The sequence below is a fragment of the Petaurus breviceps genome, unplaced genomic scaffold (assembly GCF_028583685.1).
Source record: "Petaurus breviceps papuanus isolate PSGF00001 unplaced genomic scaffold, PetGlider_PUasm1.0 91023, whole genome shotgun sequence".
NCBI lineage: Eukaryota > Metazoa > Chordata > Mammalia > Diprotodontia > Petauridae > Petaurus > Petaurus breviceps.
This window is the reverse complement of record NW_027187398.1, coordinates 1,096,006-1,113,071: the sequence shown is the minus strand read 5'-3', so window position 1 is coordinate 1,113,071 and position 17,066 is coordinate 1,096,006. Positions and strand designations below refer to the sequence as shown.

The window sequence follows — 17,066 nt, the reverse complement described above, 5'->3', positions numbered from 1 at the left end:
AGAATTCAGCTCAAAAACCACTTCCTATGCAAAGAGGCTTTTTCTGATCTCTCTAGCTGCCTCTCCCCACTTAATTACCATGGTTTATTTTACATACACTTATATTTGAAAGCTCCTTCAAGGAAAAGGCTTTTATTTTTATTTTTGTATTCATAGAACTTTGCACAGGGCCTAGCATATAGTAGGTGCTTAATATATGCTCAGTTGATTGCTTGTTGATCTCTTCTTACATAATTATAGGCCTAGGTCTTTATTCATTTGCAGAGTATATCAGAGATTCATATAGAAGGACTAATTCATTAGATTGTCTGTCATAGTCTCTGTGTTATAGTCTGGGGGGGTGGGGCGGGAAACGTGTTTTTCATCCACTTTGTCTTTTCAGTGTGAGTGGTTCAGACCATTCTCCCTCAAACATTAGTGTAATTTTTCTGAAGAGATTTATAAAGGTTACAATAAGATCTTGTATCAATCTCCTGAGAGCTACAAATATAAGAGAGGAGGGAGTGATTGCTTTCAGCTAGATCCAGAAAGTTTAATAAAGGATGTAGCATTAAAGTGAGTTGGATCTCAGCAGGTAGGGAAGTGATTGCAAGGAGGGCATTCCAGACATAGGGAGTGGTATGAGCCAAGGCAGGGAAGCAAGAAAGCACAGAGAATGCTCAGAGGACAAGAAACATTTGAGTTTGATTGTTGCATAGATTATGTGAAAGGGAATTGTGTGAAATAATGTTGTTGAGACACAATGGAACCAAATTGTAAATGGTCTTGATATCAGGTTAAAGAGTTGAGACTTTATTGAGCAGTCAGCTTGGAGCCACTGAAAGATTTTAGCAAAGGATAGTATGTTCAGAGCTTTGCTTGAGGAACATTAATTTGGTCCCCTTTCTCATGTTCCCTACTCTTCTCATACTAACCACTTTTCTGGGCCATTGGTAGTACATCACATTATTCACTGAGGCCACAAGGTGGCATAGTGGATAGAGTGTTTGATTTGAGTCAGGAGTAAGGAAGACCTGACTTGAAGTCCTGCCTCAGGTACATACAAATTGCGTGATCCTGGGCAATTCACTTTAGCCTCTGTCAGCCTCAGTTTTCTCATCTGTAAAATGGGAATAATAATAGCACCTACCTCATAAGGTTCTTGTGAAGATCAAATGGGATATTTATAAAGTACTTTGCAAAACTTACAGTTCTATATAAAAGCTAGGCATAATCATTATCAATGTAACTATGACTTCAAATGTTTATATTTTTTCTTTTTATAGTCCCACAAGCCTCTGGTCTTTATAAAGTCTCAGATCTGAAGGGTATTTACAAAACCTGAATGTGTTTTCAGAGAACATTTTGCATTTGAGGGATGAGATTCCAACACTTTGAACCTGAATGTCTGGATGAGGTGCTAGGGGTGGTGGGAAATGATGATTTCAGAGCACAAAAACATCTTTTTCCTACAACAAGTTCAGACAAAGGAGCTGTTGAGAGTCTCTCTGGTTTTCTCCAAGGCTGTTTACAGTAGAATATTTTTTCCTTTGAAATTGCTGTTGATGTATTGTAATAGGGCAGTCTCCCAGGAAAGGCACTCAGTGCGTACTGATCTTGCTGACAGGAAATCAGAATTCTGTTCCAAAAGCAATAATTGATGTAACGAGCAATAAATCAGACATGCTATTTAAATAGAGTGTGTGACGCTTAACTTAGACAACTGAAACCTCAACTCTCTTCAGAGGAGTGGGAAGAACTGGAAATCTGAGACAACTGCAGTGGGGGCTGGAACGTAAATGAATTTTAATGTTGTCAGCCATGCTGCAGTGGAAACCTGAGAAGAGGCAGGGCTTCAAGAGCAGACAAAGCCCTCCAGTTACTCCATGCACCGCCATGTGTCTTCAGGTGATATTTCACCAAGGTGACATGTGAGGAAACTGACATTTCCATAGTTAGGCTTCTGGTTTCCTTTTAGAACAGGTCAATAAAGCCCCAAGTGGTAAATGCTTTTAGGAGATTTGTTATTGTTGTTTAGTCATTTTTCAGTCATGTCTGACACTTTGTGATTCTTGGCAAAGTTCCTGGAGTGGTTTGCCATTTCCCTCTCCAGTTCATTTTACAGATGAGAAAACTGAGGCCAACAGGGTTAAGTGACTTGCCCAGGGTCACATAGCTAAGAAGTGTCTGAGACCAGATTTGAACTCAGGAAGAGGAGTCTTCCTGACTCCAGGCCTGGTACTCTACCCACTATACCACCTACCTGCCCTTTTTTGGGAGATAAATAGGACTAATGGGACTGTGTTGCTTCCAGGTGCTGGTTTAAAATCCAGACTGGGGTTTGGGTGGGAGAAGAATTAGACTTGCCCTGCTTGCCCCTAGGAGATAGAACTGGGGATAACAGGTAAAAGTAGCTAAGAGACAGATTTTGGCTTGATGTAAGGAAAGACTTCTGATGATGAGAGCTGCCCAAAACAACAGGAGTGGGTTGCTTCAGGAGGTAATCAGTTATCTCTGATTTGAAGGCTTCAAGTGAAGGCTGGATAAATACTTGTTGAGGATGGTATAGAGCAGAACCCTGTACAGGTATATATATATATATAATTACTTTTTTTCACTGGAAAGAGCACTAGCTTTGGAGTCTGAGGGTCTGGATTCAAATCCCACCTCTGATCCTTACCATTTGTATGACCTTGAACAAGTAACTTAACCTCCTGTAAAGTGAGAGTTAGACAACATGGCTTCTGAGGTCCCTTTCAGTTCTATTTCTATGATCCTCTGGTTCAAAGACTAGATGGCTTCTGAGGTCCCTTCCAATTTTGATTCTGAAATCAGGATGGTAGAAAAGTATAGTAGAAAGAGCACTGACTTTGGAGTCAGAGGATCAGGGTTTTCCTTCTAGCATTGACATGACCTTCTTGTGAGACATTGGACAGATTAAGGTTTAGGGGTGCTGGGACCATGAAATAGTGCCTGAATGAATTCAACACAAGACTTCTTTCAGCCAAAGAAAAACAAGGTTTTTTAAAGGTCTATCATATTGACTTAAGGAATCTGAACATTTGTATCACTAATGCAAGATTGAATCTGAGCATGTTCATGGAAACAAGACAGATCTTATATACAGAAAGACTGTGAGAGGGATCTAGGGTTGGCCAAGTAGTCTGGGGTGACTGGAGGAGGGCTCTAGGGAGGATCTTGATGGGAGTGGCCAGTACGCTGGGGTGACTAGAGGTTGGAGGCCAGGTACCAAGAGAATGGGGTTTAGAGAGGATCAAGGGTGGAAAGGAGCTGAAGGCAATCCCAAGGTAAGAGACAATGAAGGCATGGGCTAGGTTAAGGGTAACAGGGAATTGAACCATAGAGATAATGAAGGGTGAGTTGTGGGAATTATAGCTTCAGGCAAATACCAGATCAAGTGGGAAGATTCAAGGAGAGTTCCAGGGGGTTTCCAGGGCCTGTAGCCCATCAGGCATACTTTTTCACTTCAAGGCTTCAATTTCCTTATCTGTAAAAATGGGATGGGGGAATGGGATGGAGTAGGTAGACCAGATGATCTTTAAATCTGCTCCAGCTCATTAGGTATTAACTTTAGGGGGAGAAGAATTTTTTAGTCTCAGGCAAACCTGAACACAACTGATTAGTGTAATGAATGTGTGAGGTGGCTACTCACACTGTAGTGACTTCTACTTTTTATATGGAGCATGGAGACATCAACCCATTCTCTGTTCTGGCTAGCTTGCTCTGACCTGCTCCCACACTAACAGGTCTAGGTTTCCAGAGAATGACCACAACCTTACGATTACAGTCAAACTCTCTCAAGGTCCTAAGGCTAACCCTGTTATAGGTGGAATATAACCCACTACTTACTATTTATGCCCTTGAGTTCCCACCAGTGTGCTTCCATTAATTAAAAACCAGTCACTTACAATGGTGACATATTTCAAACTTAAACATAACCATTTACTTAATAAAAAGAATTAATAATATCACATGTTAATTTAACATCATATAATATTTGTAATAAAATAATTTATATCATATAATATTAAAATAATGTCATATATGAAAACAAATGCAGGAATAAGCACATCACAATCTACAACTAAACTAGGTCACACTAATTCATTCAGTATCTGGGGAAGAGTGGCCACATATGGAAACTTGTCAGGGAAACAAGCATAAAAAAACCCCAGTTTACTCAAGATAACTCAGAATTCTAGAACTGTAAATTTTAGTGTCCTTTTCTGTCTCAAGAACTGTTCACAAAAGGTCTTTGATAAATATAGTTTTGGTGTTGAAAATTTGCTTCTACCTCTCAGTTGAGTTGATCCACATCGTCATTAACTAACACTAACTACATTAACTAACTTCTTTAACTAACTACATAAGACATTTCAGTCAAACTAGTTGCTCCACTGGGTGATTTCTCAGATTCTCTACTTCAAAGATGTTTTTTTGCTTAGTTTATTGGCAAACTCTCATCTTCTATCTATGATCAGATAAGTTTCATTTTGTCCTACAATCAGAGAATTCCTTTGGTATTTATGTTTACCCTGTCATTAACCTAAAAGTAACCCAATTCTACAAATACACACACACACACAATTGAAGCATACTGTGTTCTTTTGCTCCAGTATCCCACTGCTCATAACATCCAAAATTAGCAACTCTTGTCTCAGAACTCTGAGTCAGAGTAATAGTTCCTCTTAGAACTCTGAGGACACCTATGCCCCAGACAAATGATCTGCCAATGGTCACTTACTTAAAGTGTAGCACAATCTCATACTCGGAAAAGCACCACCTCTAATGTATTTAGTGGGACAGCTCTGGCCAGCTGAATAATTAGAATACTTACTACAATATAATAATAGTTAGTAATTCAACATATTATGAATGAAGAATTGTACAGGAAAGGCAGTATTAAAGGATATTATCAAAGAAATATATGGTTGAAAAAGATGGACTGGTCACATAGCAAAAGCAAGGGATAACCAAAGGCAGCCCACATACCCCTTTGGTAGAATTGGGTTGTCAAGAGAAATCAAGGAAGGTCCCTAGCCCATTGGGTGGACCCCTTGTGGTGAACATAATGAAGGATGTAGAAAAGAGTCACCCAGGATGGTCAGGTACAGATAGGTTGCAGTCTGTTTCATCCGAGGAAATACCCATACTTATGAGATCACAGATCCCTCAGAGTGTGGAAATGTTTAAGATCTACAATATACTTTCCTCACAGAAATCCTCTCAATTAGGTGATGCAAATACTATTATGTACTTTTTATAGATGAAGGAACTGAAACTCATAGAAACGATGTGATTTGCTGGTTCTTCTACCCAATCCTTCTCAGTCTTCTTTGCTCCATCTTCCTCCATGTTGTGCCCACTAAGAGCTCTGCCCTGGGTTCCCTCCCCTTCCATTCCCTTCTCCTCTCTTCTCCTCTCCCTCTATACACTTAGTGCTCTTATCAGCTCCTATGAGTTCAATGATCTCTATGTAAATCCTGAGCTTTCGCCCCCCATCACTTTTGGACACCTAGAATAGGACAACCTGTAGGCATCGCAAACTCAATATGACCAAAATGAAACTTAGCTTTCCCTCCCCTCACTTCCAACATTCCTGTTATTGCTGAGGACATTCCCATGCTCCCATCACCCAGGCTCACAACCTCAGTGTCATCCTTGACTCCTACTTGAACTCATCTCACATAGCCAATCTGTTACCAAGGCTTGTTATTTCTCCCATCACAGCAGCACTTTGATTTGTGCCTTTCTCTCTGCTCACCATGAGGAAGATGCTTTTCACCTCTTGTTATTGTCATTCAGTTGTTTTCAGTCATGTCTGACTCTGTGACCCCATTTGGGATTTTCTTGGCAAAGATACTGGAGTGGCTTGCCATTTCCTTCTCCAGTTCATTTTACAGATGAGGAAACTGAGGCAAAAAGGGTTAAATGAGTTACTCAGGGTCGAAGATGAATCTTCAGGGTGGCTAGGTGGTGCAGTGAATAGAGCACCAGCCCTGGAGTCAGGAGGACCTGAGTTCAAAATCTGGCCTCAGACACTTAACACAAAACTAGCTGTGTGACCTTGGGCAAGTCATTTAACCCCAACTGCCAAAAGCAAAAAAAAAAGGAAGATAAATCTTCCTGACTCCAAGCCTGGCACTTTGTGTACTGTAGTGTCACCTAGCTACCCCACTTACCTCCCCACACCCAGACTAATGCCTTGTGGTTCAAGCTTCTCCCCACTCTTCTATTAGTCTACTCCACTGGCAAAGTGATCTTCTTCAACCACTGCTCTGACCATGTCACCCCTGCCCCTACTTAATAAACTTCACTAGCTCCCTATTACCTCCAGGATCAAATATAAAACTCTGTTTGACTTTTAAAGCCCGTCATACCCTGAGCTCTCCTCCCTTTCCAGGGTCCTTACATTTTACTCCTCTCTTCATACTTGAAATAATCCAGTGACACTGGCTTTCTTGCTATTTCTTTTTTTTTTTTTTTGAGCAATCGGGGTTAAGTAACTTGCTCAAGGTTACACGGCCAGGTGTTTCTGGGTGGGTGCTAAGTGTCTGAGCCCGGGACTCGATCTCCAGGTCTTCTCAACACTGGAGCCGGTGCTCTTACTCGCTGTGCTACCTGGCCGCCCCTTTCTTGCTATTTCTCACCCACAACACTCCAGCTCCTAACTCTGTACTTCGCTCACCGGCTATGTCCTATGCTTGCAATGCTCTTCTTCCTCCCCTCTTACTTCTTGGCTTCCTGCAAGATCAGGTCAAATTCTACTTTCTAAATGAGACCTTTCCCAGTCCTGTCCTCTTGCTCCTACAAGTGCCTTCCCTCTGAGATTACGTCCCATTACACTGCCTCCCCTAGAATGTGAACTCCTTTAAGGAAGGACAGTGTTTTTGCCTTTCTTTGAATCCCTAGTCTTTAGCACAGTGTCTGACACAGAGTAAACACTTAATAATGCTTGGTGACTGATTGATTTACCCATAATCACAGCCCAGGAAGCATTATAGCTGGGATGTTAGAGATGCTAGAGGTATGAGAGATGGCAGAGGGAACAGAGAAAGAACATTGGTACTTGGTTCCCATCTGTCTCAAGAGTAACCTAAAAATCTACTTAGCTTCTTGCTACAGTAATCAATCTATAGATTTTTAAGAGGAAAAATGGTGTATTAGAGGTTTCCTGCTTTCACAAACTAGTTTCTCTACTGACATCTGGCTATAATTCCCCATTCTAACTAATTTAAACGTATTACATAAGTACTGTGTACCTTAGTTTATCTGTTCTGTTGGATAGAATAATCTTAATATTCCCCACAGGGGTCATATCTATGCTTAGAGATCCTTGAATTCAAATTCCTAACACAAACAAAACAAAATAACTCCCTGAACTGCAATTCAATTTAATTCAATTCAGTAAACATTTTCTTAAATGCTTGGTGATGTGAAGAGTCTTATGCAAGTCACTGGGGAAAATATAAAGAGGAACAAAGGAAGATGCAACCTAGTAGAGAAGAGACAAAAAGAATTAGAAGAATGGGCAAGTAATGTGGACAATTGCCTTGGGAGGGTATAAAGCATAAGGGGATATAAGGAGGAATACTTTTTAATATTACTTTTAGTAAAAATGATCTATGAACAAGGATTCATTAAACACTTACTATGCTCATTAAGGTAGCTAGGTGGTGCAGAAGTCAGGAAGACTTGAGCTCAAATTTGACCTCAGATATTCACTAGCTATGTGACCCTGGACAGGTCATTTAGTCCTGTTTGCCTCAATTTCCTCAACTGTAAAATGAACTAGTTGGTTGGTTGGTTGTTGTTCTTCATCCTCGGAGAGGACTAAAATGACATCATTATGCTAGAGTCTAGTTTCAGTGTGTCCAACTGTGGTCGATCAGACCAATATGAGCTCAGAATGCTTTACTCCAGGGTAGGCACAAATAGTCCATATAAACATTTGGGGTGCATTCTCTAAATTTGTGCATCCTGTGTTTCCTTTGAGCTGTTTCACTTCTGTTTTGCTCATAGAGCACAGCACCTTCTCTGATGTGGGCATGCCATGCTGAGAGGTCTTGTGCCAGTGTCTCCCAAGTTACACAATCAATCCCAAAGTTCTGAAGAGAGACTTTCAGAGTGTCCTTGTATCACTTCTGAACACCATGTGAACGCTTGTCCTGTGTGAGTTCTCCATAAGACAGTCTTTTTGGCAAGCTTATGTTTTGCATTTGAACATGGCCAGCCTATGGGAGTTGTGCTCTCTGAAGCAGAGTTTGAATGCTTGGCAGTTTAGTTTGTGAAAGGACCTCAGTGTATGGTATCATATCCTGCAAGGTGATCTTCTGAATATTTCTAAGACAATTCAAATGGAAGTGATTCAGTTTCTTGGTATGGTGCTGGTATGCTGTCCAGGTTTCACAGGCATACAACAATGAGGTCAGCACAACGGCTCAGTAGACCTTCAGTTGGGTCATCAGTCTAATAACTCTTCTCTCCCATGCTTTCCTTTGGAGCCTCCCAAACACTGAGCTAACTCTGGCAATGCGTGTGTCAACCTCATCATCAATGTGTACATCCCTGGAAAGTACACTAAGGAGGTAAGTGAACTTATCCAAAGCATTCAAAATTTTTCTATTTGCTGTAACTGATGGTTTCACATATGGATGATGTGGTGGTGGCTGATGGAGCACCTGTATTTTCTTGGTGTTAGTTGTTAGACCAAAATTAGCACAAGCAGCAGAGAACTGATCCATACTTTGCTGCATCTCGGCTTCAGAGGCTGCATTGAGTGCACAGTCATCGCAAACAGAAAATCATGCACCAACATTCCCTCCACTTTGGTCTTGGCTTGTAGTCTTTTCTAGTTGAAGAATTTACCATCAGTGTGGTAGCTGACCTTGATGCCATGTTCATCCTCATTGAAAGCATTTGACAACATGACTGAAAACATCATGCTAAAAAGCACAGAAGGAAGCACACAGTCTTGCTTCACTCCATTGGTGACTGGGAAAGCACAAGAGCATTGTCCATTGTCTAGATGGACATTACATTGTCATGAAATTGATATACGATGCTGATGACCTTCTCTGGGTGACCAAATTTTGACATAATTTTCCATAAGCCCTCACAACTGATAGTATCTAAGGCCTTGGTCAGATCTAAAAACATTGTGTACAGACCTCTGTTCTGCTCCTGGCATTTCTCCTGGAGTTGTCAGGCAACAAACACCATATATCGACTGTTCCTCTGCCCTTTCTGAAGCCACACTGACTCTCAAGTAGATGTCCATCTTTCAGGCGAAGGATCAGCCTATTAAGGAGAACTCTGGCAAGAATCTTGCCAACAATGACTAAGAGAGAGAGACCCCCTGTGACTATCACAGGACAATCTATTTCCTTTGCCTTTATAGAGATGAACAATGGAGGCATCCTTGAACTCCTGGGGGATAAATTCCTCTTGCCATATAACCTGGAAAGTTTCATTCAGCTTTTGTTTGAGCAATGGACCCCCTACCTTGTGAATCTCAGCTGGAATAGAATCAGCACCAGGTGCTTTGTAAAATGAACTAGAGAAGGAAAGGCAAACCACTCCAGTATCTTTGCCAAGGAAACACCAAATGGTGTCACAAAGAGTTGCACATGACTGAAGAACAACAATATACTCATTAGTGGAGATTCAAAAACAACAACAACCAAAAACCAGACCCTTTCGTTAATGAGTTTTATTCCGTTGGGGGAGAATATGTATACAGATGTACAGTGTAGCAAGAGTTGACTTGGTATGCACCCCTTAAAGCAAAAATGGGTCTAGGTCTGTAGGGGACATCCCAAGGAGCATGTGTGGAGCTGGTCTGTTCTGTTCTGGCCATTTCTGGTTTTGTTTTAGGATGATATAACAACCCCTTATGGGAGGGAAGGGTTCTAAAATAATCCTCTAGTCGGTTCTTTAGTCCCCATGCATCTTTTCCAGGCTGCACTTCTGACTCTTATCCAGGATTTTCCCTACAATCCACAGAAATCTCTACCCCTGGAATTGTGATTTGATACAATCATTTTGGAGAGGAATTTGGAACTATGCTCAAAGGACTATCAAACTGTGCATACCCTTTGATCCAGCAATAACACTATTAGGTCTGTGTCCCAAAGAGATTTTTTAAAAAATACGAAAATATTTACAGCAACTCTTTTTGTAGTGGCAAGGAATTGGACATTGATGGTTGCCCATCAGTTGGTGAATAGCTGAACAAGTCATGATATATAATTGTAATGGAATACTATTGTGCTATAAGAAATGATGAGCATAGGGGCGGCCAGGTAGCTCAGCAAGTAAGAGCACTGGCTCCAGTGTCGGGATGACCTGGAGATCGAATCCCAGGCTCAGATACTCAGTACCACACCCAGAAATAACTGGCTGTGTAACCTTGAGCAAGTTACTTAACCCCGATTGCTTAAAAAAAAAAATAAAAAAAAAAGAAATGATGAGCAGGCAGTTTTCAGAAAAACCAAGAAAGACTTAAATAAACTGATGCAGAGTGAAGTGAGCAGAATTAGAAGAACATTGTATACAGTAACAGCAATGTTGAATGATGATCATTTGTGAATGACTTAGTTATTCTCAGCAATACAATGATCCAAAACAATCCCAAAGGATTCATGATGAAAAATGCTCTCTGCCTCCAGAGAACGACCTGATAGAGTCTGAATGCAAAATGAAGCATACTATTTTTCACTTTGTGTAGGGGGGTTTTGATTTTTCTTCCATAAAATCAATAATATGGAAATATGTTTTCCATGATTGCACATGTATAACCTATATCAGATTGCTTACTGTCTCAGGGAGGGTGGAAGAGAAAGGAGAGAGAATTTGGAACTCAAAATTTTAAAAAAATGAATGTTAAAAATTGTTTTTACATGTCATTGGGGAGGAAATACAATATTATTAAAGAAAAAAAGAAATCTCTCTACCTTGGAAGTTCACTCTAGTCCTGGACTATTTCTCCAATTGGATGTACCCTCCACCCCTGCAGCTCCTTCCTCTGATTGGCTGGTTTCTCCTAGAACCTTCATTTTAAGGAGGATGCCCACGTCAACCATGTCTTTATTCCTATCCTGTATTAGTGACTCTCCTAAACTTTATCTACCTTTATTTTCCCCTCATCTCTTTCTAGCTTTCTCTTATGTGTTGTCTTCCCCCAGTAAAATGTAAGCTCCTTGAGGTCATGTATTTGTGTTTTGTGCTTTCTGCTTGTATTTGTATTTTCAGTGCTTAGCACAGTGCCTTGTACATAATAAGTGCCTAATGTATGCTTGTTGACTTGATAGTCACCTGGTAGGAGAGGAAGGGCTGAATCCAAAAGAATTGCCAACTAAGCAGAAGGAGTCATTCACTCAGATGACATTAACAAGAGAGACAACTTCCACTATCAATTTCTCTCCTGTCTGTTGGGAATGTCAGGATTCTTGGAACCTCTCCCTCAGATTCCACAATGGGGAGAAGGAAATAATCCACCTTTCTATCGCTCCCCACCTTCCCTGGCAGCTGTTGTGGCTGCTCACACATGGTAACAAGAGTATGTGCTATCTAGGGGAGCTGGAAACAGGACCGACCTTAAGTCTCTGGTTGCCTCTTCTGTTTTGTGTTTCTTTTCCTAACCATGTGGGATTGAATGAGATTCTAAGATGGATGTTCCTAGCTTAGTCAATATCCTTATAGGATTGAGAAATGTGGACCTCCTAGGTCTGAGAGCTGGGTGCTAAGCAGGAGGATGAGCCCAAGTCATGCACACCTGACTTGCCAGAAGCTAGGGATCTCTGAATGAACTACTTGGACGCTGCAGATCTGAAGTGAAAATGAAAAGCCCATTCAGAAGTCTCTCAAAGTATTTCATGTTTTAAATTTAACAGAGACTGGCCAATGAGAGATCAGTTCTTTTTTTTTCTGAGGGGGGGAAGGTGAGGCAGTTGGGGTTAAGTGACTTACCCAAGGTCACACAGTTAGTAAGTGTGCCAAGTGTTTGAGACCGGATTTGAACTCAGGTCCTCCTGAGTCCAGGGCTAGTGCTCTATTCACTGCCCTACCTAGCTGCCCTGAGAGATCAGTTCTTAAGAGCATATGATCCCCAATGTAGACTTCAGAGTATGATTAGGTATTCTATGACCATTTCCTTCACTTGCCTCTGGTAAAGAATTGGCTATGGAGACATAATTGAGCATACATACAAAAGACTCTTAAGGGAACAACTCAAGCCTCTCATTTCTTGCTGCAATGGAAGGAAGACATGCTACCTTTAGGGCCAGAGAGATATTCACTTTTCTGGGTCTCAAGAAGAGATCAAGCAAAACAGAAACACTTCAGGCAGTAACAGTAGAACTCTTTATGTCCCACCCTCTCATTGTAAAAGTTATCTCATGACACTTCAGTATTTCTATAGATCTGGGCTCTCATACATATGGGTACTCTTTTCAGTGGGACAAATCACAACTCATCCATGCTTTCTCACTCTGGATGAATCTTACCTATGTCCTCTAATAAATCCCCCCAAAGGGTCTAGCCAACATTGTGGAGATCTTCCTCTGGGCTATAACATTCTATAAATACTCTTGGACAGGAAAAGAATTAAAGATGCCCCACAAAAACTAAAAAACAAAGCATATGTCCATTGTTCATCGATTGGGGAATGACTAAATGAATTGTGGTACCTGAATATAATGGAAAATTACTGTATTGTAAGAAATGATGACTATAGAGAAAGCAGAGAAACCAAGGGGACTTATGTGAACCAATGCAAAGAGAAGTAAGTATAACCAGGACAACAGTATACATAAGTGCAAAAATGTAAATAGAACAACAAAACAACAACAAAAAAGTGACTATTGTGAAATTATAAAGATGTACTTGGTCGCAAAGAGGAGAAAATGTGTTTTTCTTCCTTCTTTGTGGAGCTGAGGCACTAATGCTCTGGAATACTGTCTGTACACTGTCAGATTTCATTGAGGTGTTGGTTAGTTTTTCTGAACTTTCTCCCTCTCCTGCTCCCTCTGTTCTTTGTAACAAGGGGACGGTTGCTGAGGAGAGAAGGGAGAGGGATGTATTTGGAAATGAAAGTGATGTAAAAACACAAAGGCAAGGATAAAAATTGTGTTTCAAAAGAAGTGAAAAGTACTATATTTCATTTCCGTATAAAGATAAATTCCTCTCTCCTTCTAATAGAGTGATCATTGGCCAGACCTTCATTCTATGCTAATTATGTTCCTTAAAGGAATTCAATCAATCAATCAATCCATAAACATTTATTATGTGTCTATTATGTGCTGGGCACTATGTAAGGAATTGGAGATTGCTGTTATCCAGTCATTTTAGTCATGTCCAACTCTTTTGTGGCCCCATTTGAGGTATTTTTGGCAAAGATACTGGAGTAGTTTGTCATTTCCTTCTCCAGCTCATCTTACAGATGAGGAAACTGAAGCCAACAGGATTAAGTGACTTGCCCAGGGTCATGCAGCCAGTTAAATGTTTGAGGTCAGATTTGAACTCAGGAAGATGAGTCTTTTGACTTCAGGCTCAGCACTGTATCCATTAAAAATGAAACAGTTCCTGTATTGGGGGAGCTTACAGTCTATTATGATATATCTTTGAATTTCCTCTAGTACCTCTAATGTCTGAGCACAAAATGCCTGGCCTCTAGTTAATAAATACTTGTTTTTCTTCTCCCCCATACCATTCTACCATGTAAGTTTTGTTGTCAAGGGAATGATGTTCAGAACCATTTTTTTTTCTTTCTGTTTCTCACGCCTTAATGCACCTGATAATTGTTTTTGAATGACTATGAGAATGTATTACATGAATAAATGGAATGGGGCCTGAGATTACAATATAATAGTTCTCAAGATCATAATGGTCCGCTAGGTTTTATAGGTTTGTTTTGAACTGTCCTTAGTGGCATAGGTGTCACCATTAGGTGGCAGCACAGGGCATGTCTTTAGTTCTTTGCATTTGAAGTCAGTTGATTTGAGAAGCCCACGTTCTCTGGGTTTGGGGAGATCCAATATCTGCAAGAAAAACATGAGGAAGCTCACCCACATGGCGCTATAACTGGATGTTAAAGCAGCCTTCTAGGGTTAGAGATCTTCAAGAGTCTGGAGGATGGGGTGGGGTAGGGGTAGGGAGGTTTGAGTCTGTATATGTCAGATCATAGCAAGAAAGGGAAACAATTTTTGAAATCGTCTAGTCCAATCCCTTCATTTTTCAGTTCTGTGACCCTGGGCAAGTCACTTAACACTGTTTACCTCAGTTTCCTCATCTGTAAAATGAGCTGGAGAAGGAAATGGCAAATTACTCCAATATCTTTGCCAATATAACCCCAAATGGGGTCATCAAGAGTCAGACATGACTGAAAAAACAACTCAACAACAACAAGAACTCTGATCTCCTCATTTTTTCAGAGAAGGAATTAAGGACCAAAGTGGTTAAGTGATTTGCCCAAGGTCACTTGGGTAGTAAACAGCAGAGTCAAGATTTGAACCTTCCTCATCTGACTCTAAATCCAGCTATTTTTCCACTGCATAATAATATCGGGGCTTCCACTATATGCACTAGTAATTTGGGGGACATCTAGATCTCAACTAGAAGTCCTCACTTCCCCGCCCTTGGACTTTCTTTTTTAATTATCATATAATTTTTTCTGGGTTCCCATGATTACAAACTTCTAGAGGGAGCTAGGGTGCTCAGTGAATACAGTGTTAGGCCAGGAGTCAGGAAGACCTGAGTTCAAATGTGGCCTCAAACATTTACTAGCTATGTGACATTGGACAAGTCACTTAACCTCTGTCTGTCTCAGTTTCCTCATATGTAAAATGGCAATCATAACAGCACCTACCTCTCAGGATTGTTGTGAGGATCCAAAGACATAATATTTGTAAAGGTGTTAGCAAAATGCCTGGCACCTAGTTAATAAATATTTGTTTTTCTTCTTTCCCATATCATTGTACTACATAAGTTTTATTGTCAAGGGAATGGAGTTCAGAATCCTTTTTTCTTTTTTTTGCTTTGTGTTTCTCTTGCCTTAATGCTGCTGGCTAGATCCTCTCTCCTCTCCCCTCCCCTCCCCTCCTTCATCTTCCCTCCTTTCCTCTTTCCTCCCCTTCCTTTCTATCCCCTCCTCTCCCTTTCCTTTCCTTTTTCCTTCACTCCTTTCCTTTCCTCTCCTTTCCACTCTTCTCCTCTCCTTTTCTTCTCTCCACCCTTCACTTCTCTTTTCCTTCCTTTTTTTTTTTTTTATTGCTTGACCCTGCAATGATGGCAGGCAGTTGTTTAAGACTACAAGCCCCAGTACATTGCTGATCTATGGTAGGAGTTTCTTCACTGCAAGCTCCCTACACCAATAAAATCATAAACCTGAACAAAGCAAATACAATTTAAGTTCGCATCAAGCTTTTAGGCTTACAAAACCCCACAATCCTGTGGGGGAGGGAGGTAATGCAAATATTATTGTCCCCATTTTATGAATTAGAAAACTGAGGCTCAGAGAGATTAAAGCCCAGGCTCACTCCACTCATCTGGCAAATGTTAGAACCAGAATTTAAACCCAGATGTTTTTGACTCTAAAACCAGTACTCTTTTTTCCATATCACCCAGTCAGACTCTATTTAACAAATTTATTTATCTATTTATTAAAATTCTATTGTACACATGAAACTCTAGACTAGTGGTTATACAGAAAACAAAAATAAAGAGGCTCAGCCAGGGAGGAGCTCACAGTCTAGCTTCTATTTTCATAGCATGAAAACAATTACAAAGCAATGTGTCCTCAAGTGGCACATGAAATGCTCTAGTACAGATTGGCTTCCTCAACTCCCCAGGATGTGTCAATTGGTGACTTCCAGGTGGGGTTAATCAGTGAAATCTTCCTGATGGTCGAGTTATCATCTGGCTCTTGAAGATGGTGATAAAATTGGTTGGAGAGAAAGGGAGGATACTCTATATGAAGGCCTGAACACTCTTTAAAAAAAACTAACAAGCATTTATATTCTCTCCCTCTTTAGTAGAAGAAGAAGACGATGACGATGAAGAAGAAGAAGACAAAGAAGAAGAAAACCTTTATAGTAAATATATATAATCAAGCCAAACAAATTCTCATATAGGCCAGGTCCAGAAATGTGTACCTTCCTCATTGGTTCTTTTGCATGTGGCTGATCATTGCCTTGATCAGAGTTCTTAAGTCTTTCAAAGTTTGTTTTTACAATGCTGGTGGAACAAAATTAACTGTTCTGCTTCTGTTCATTTTCCTCTGCATCAGTTCACACAAGTCTCTCTAGGTATCTCTGAAACAATCTCTTTCATCATTTCTTATAATGTAATAATAGTATTCCGTTACACCCATAGATCATAATTTGTTCAACCATTTTCCAAATGATGGATACCCCTTTAGTTTCCAGTTTTTTGCCACTACAAAAAGAACTACTACAAATATTTTTGTACATAGGGGGCTTTGCTCCCTTTCTTTGATCTCTCTAGGACATAGACCTAGAAGTGGTATTGCTGGATCAAAGTTTACTAACTTTGGGGGCATCATTCCAAATTGCATTCCAGAATGGCTTTACAAATTTACAACTTCACCAACAGAACACCAATATGCCTGTTTTGGTTTTTTGTTTTTTTTTTTCACAGTCCTTGCAACATTTGTTATTTCCATTTGGGGCGGGGGAAGTCATCTTTGTTAACATGAAATGTGTGAGGTAAAACTTCAGAGTCACTTTAATTTGGATTTTTTCCCTTGAGATCTGCCTCTTCTTCTTCTTTTTTTTTTTTTTTGCTCTTTTTTTGGGAGGGGAGGCAGGGCAATTGGGGTTAAGTGACTTGCCCAAGGTCACACAGCTAGTAAGTGTTAAGTGTCTGAGGCCACATTTGAACTCAGGTCCTTCTGACTCAGGGCCAGTGCTCTATTGATACCACCTAGCTGCCCCAGATCTGCCTATTCTTATCCTTTGACCATTTATCATTTGGGGCATGACTCATTCTTAAGCCAAAGTACTCTTAGGAAAGGGGTTTTTAGGTGGCACAGTGGATAGAGCTCCAGG

The 17,066-nt window shown here is 40.5% G+C and overlaps 1 long non-coding RNA gene across 1 annotated transcript in view; it reads left to right on the top strand.

The window, feature by feature from the left end:
• Positions 1–16,710, top strand: part of LOC138153704 (uncharacterized) — a 55,305-nt gene extending 38,595 nt beyond the window's left edge. The window contains exons 3-4 of the long non-coding RNA XR_011166431.1: positions 8,505–8,588; positions 16,032–16,710. This is a non-coding gene — a long non-coding RNA (uncharacterized lncRNA). The remainder of the gene's footprint in view (positions 1–8,504; positions 8,589–16,031) is intronic.
• The last annotated feature ends 356 nt before the right edge of the window (positions 16,711–17,066 follow it).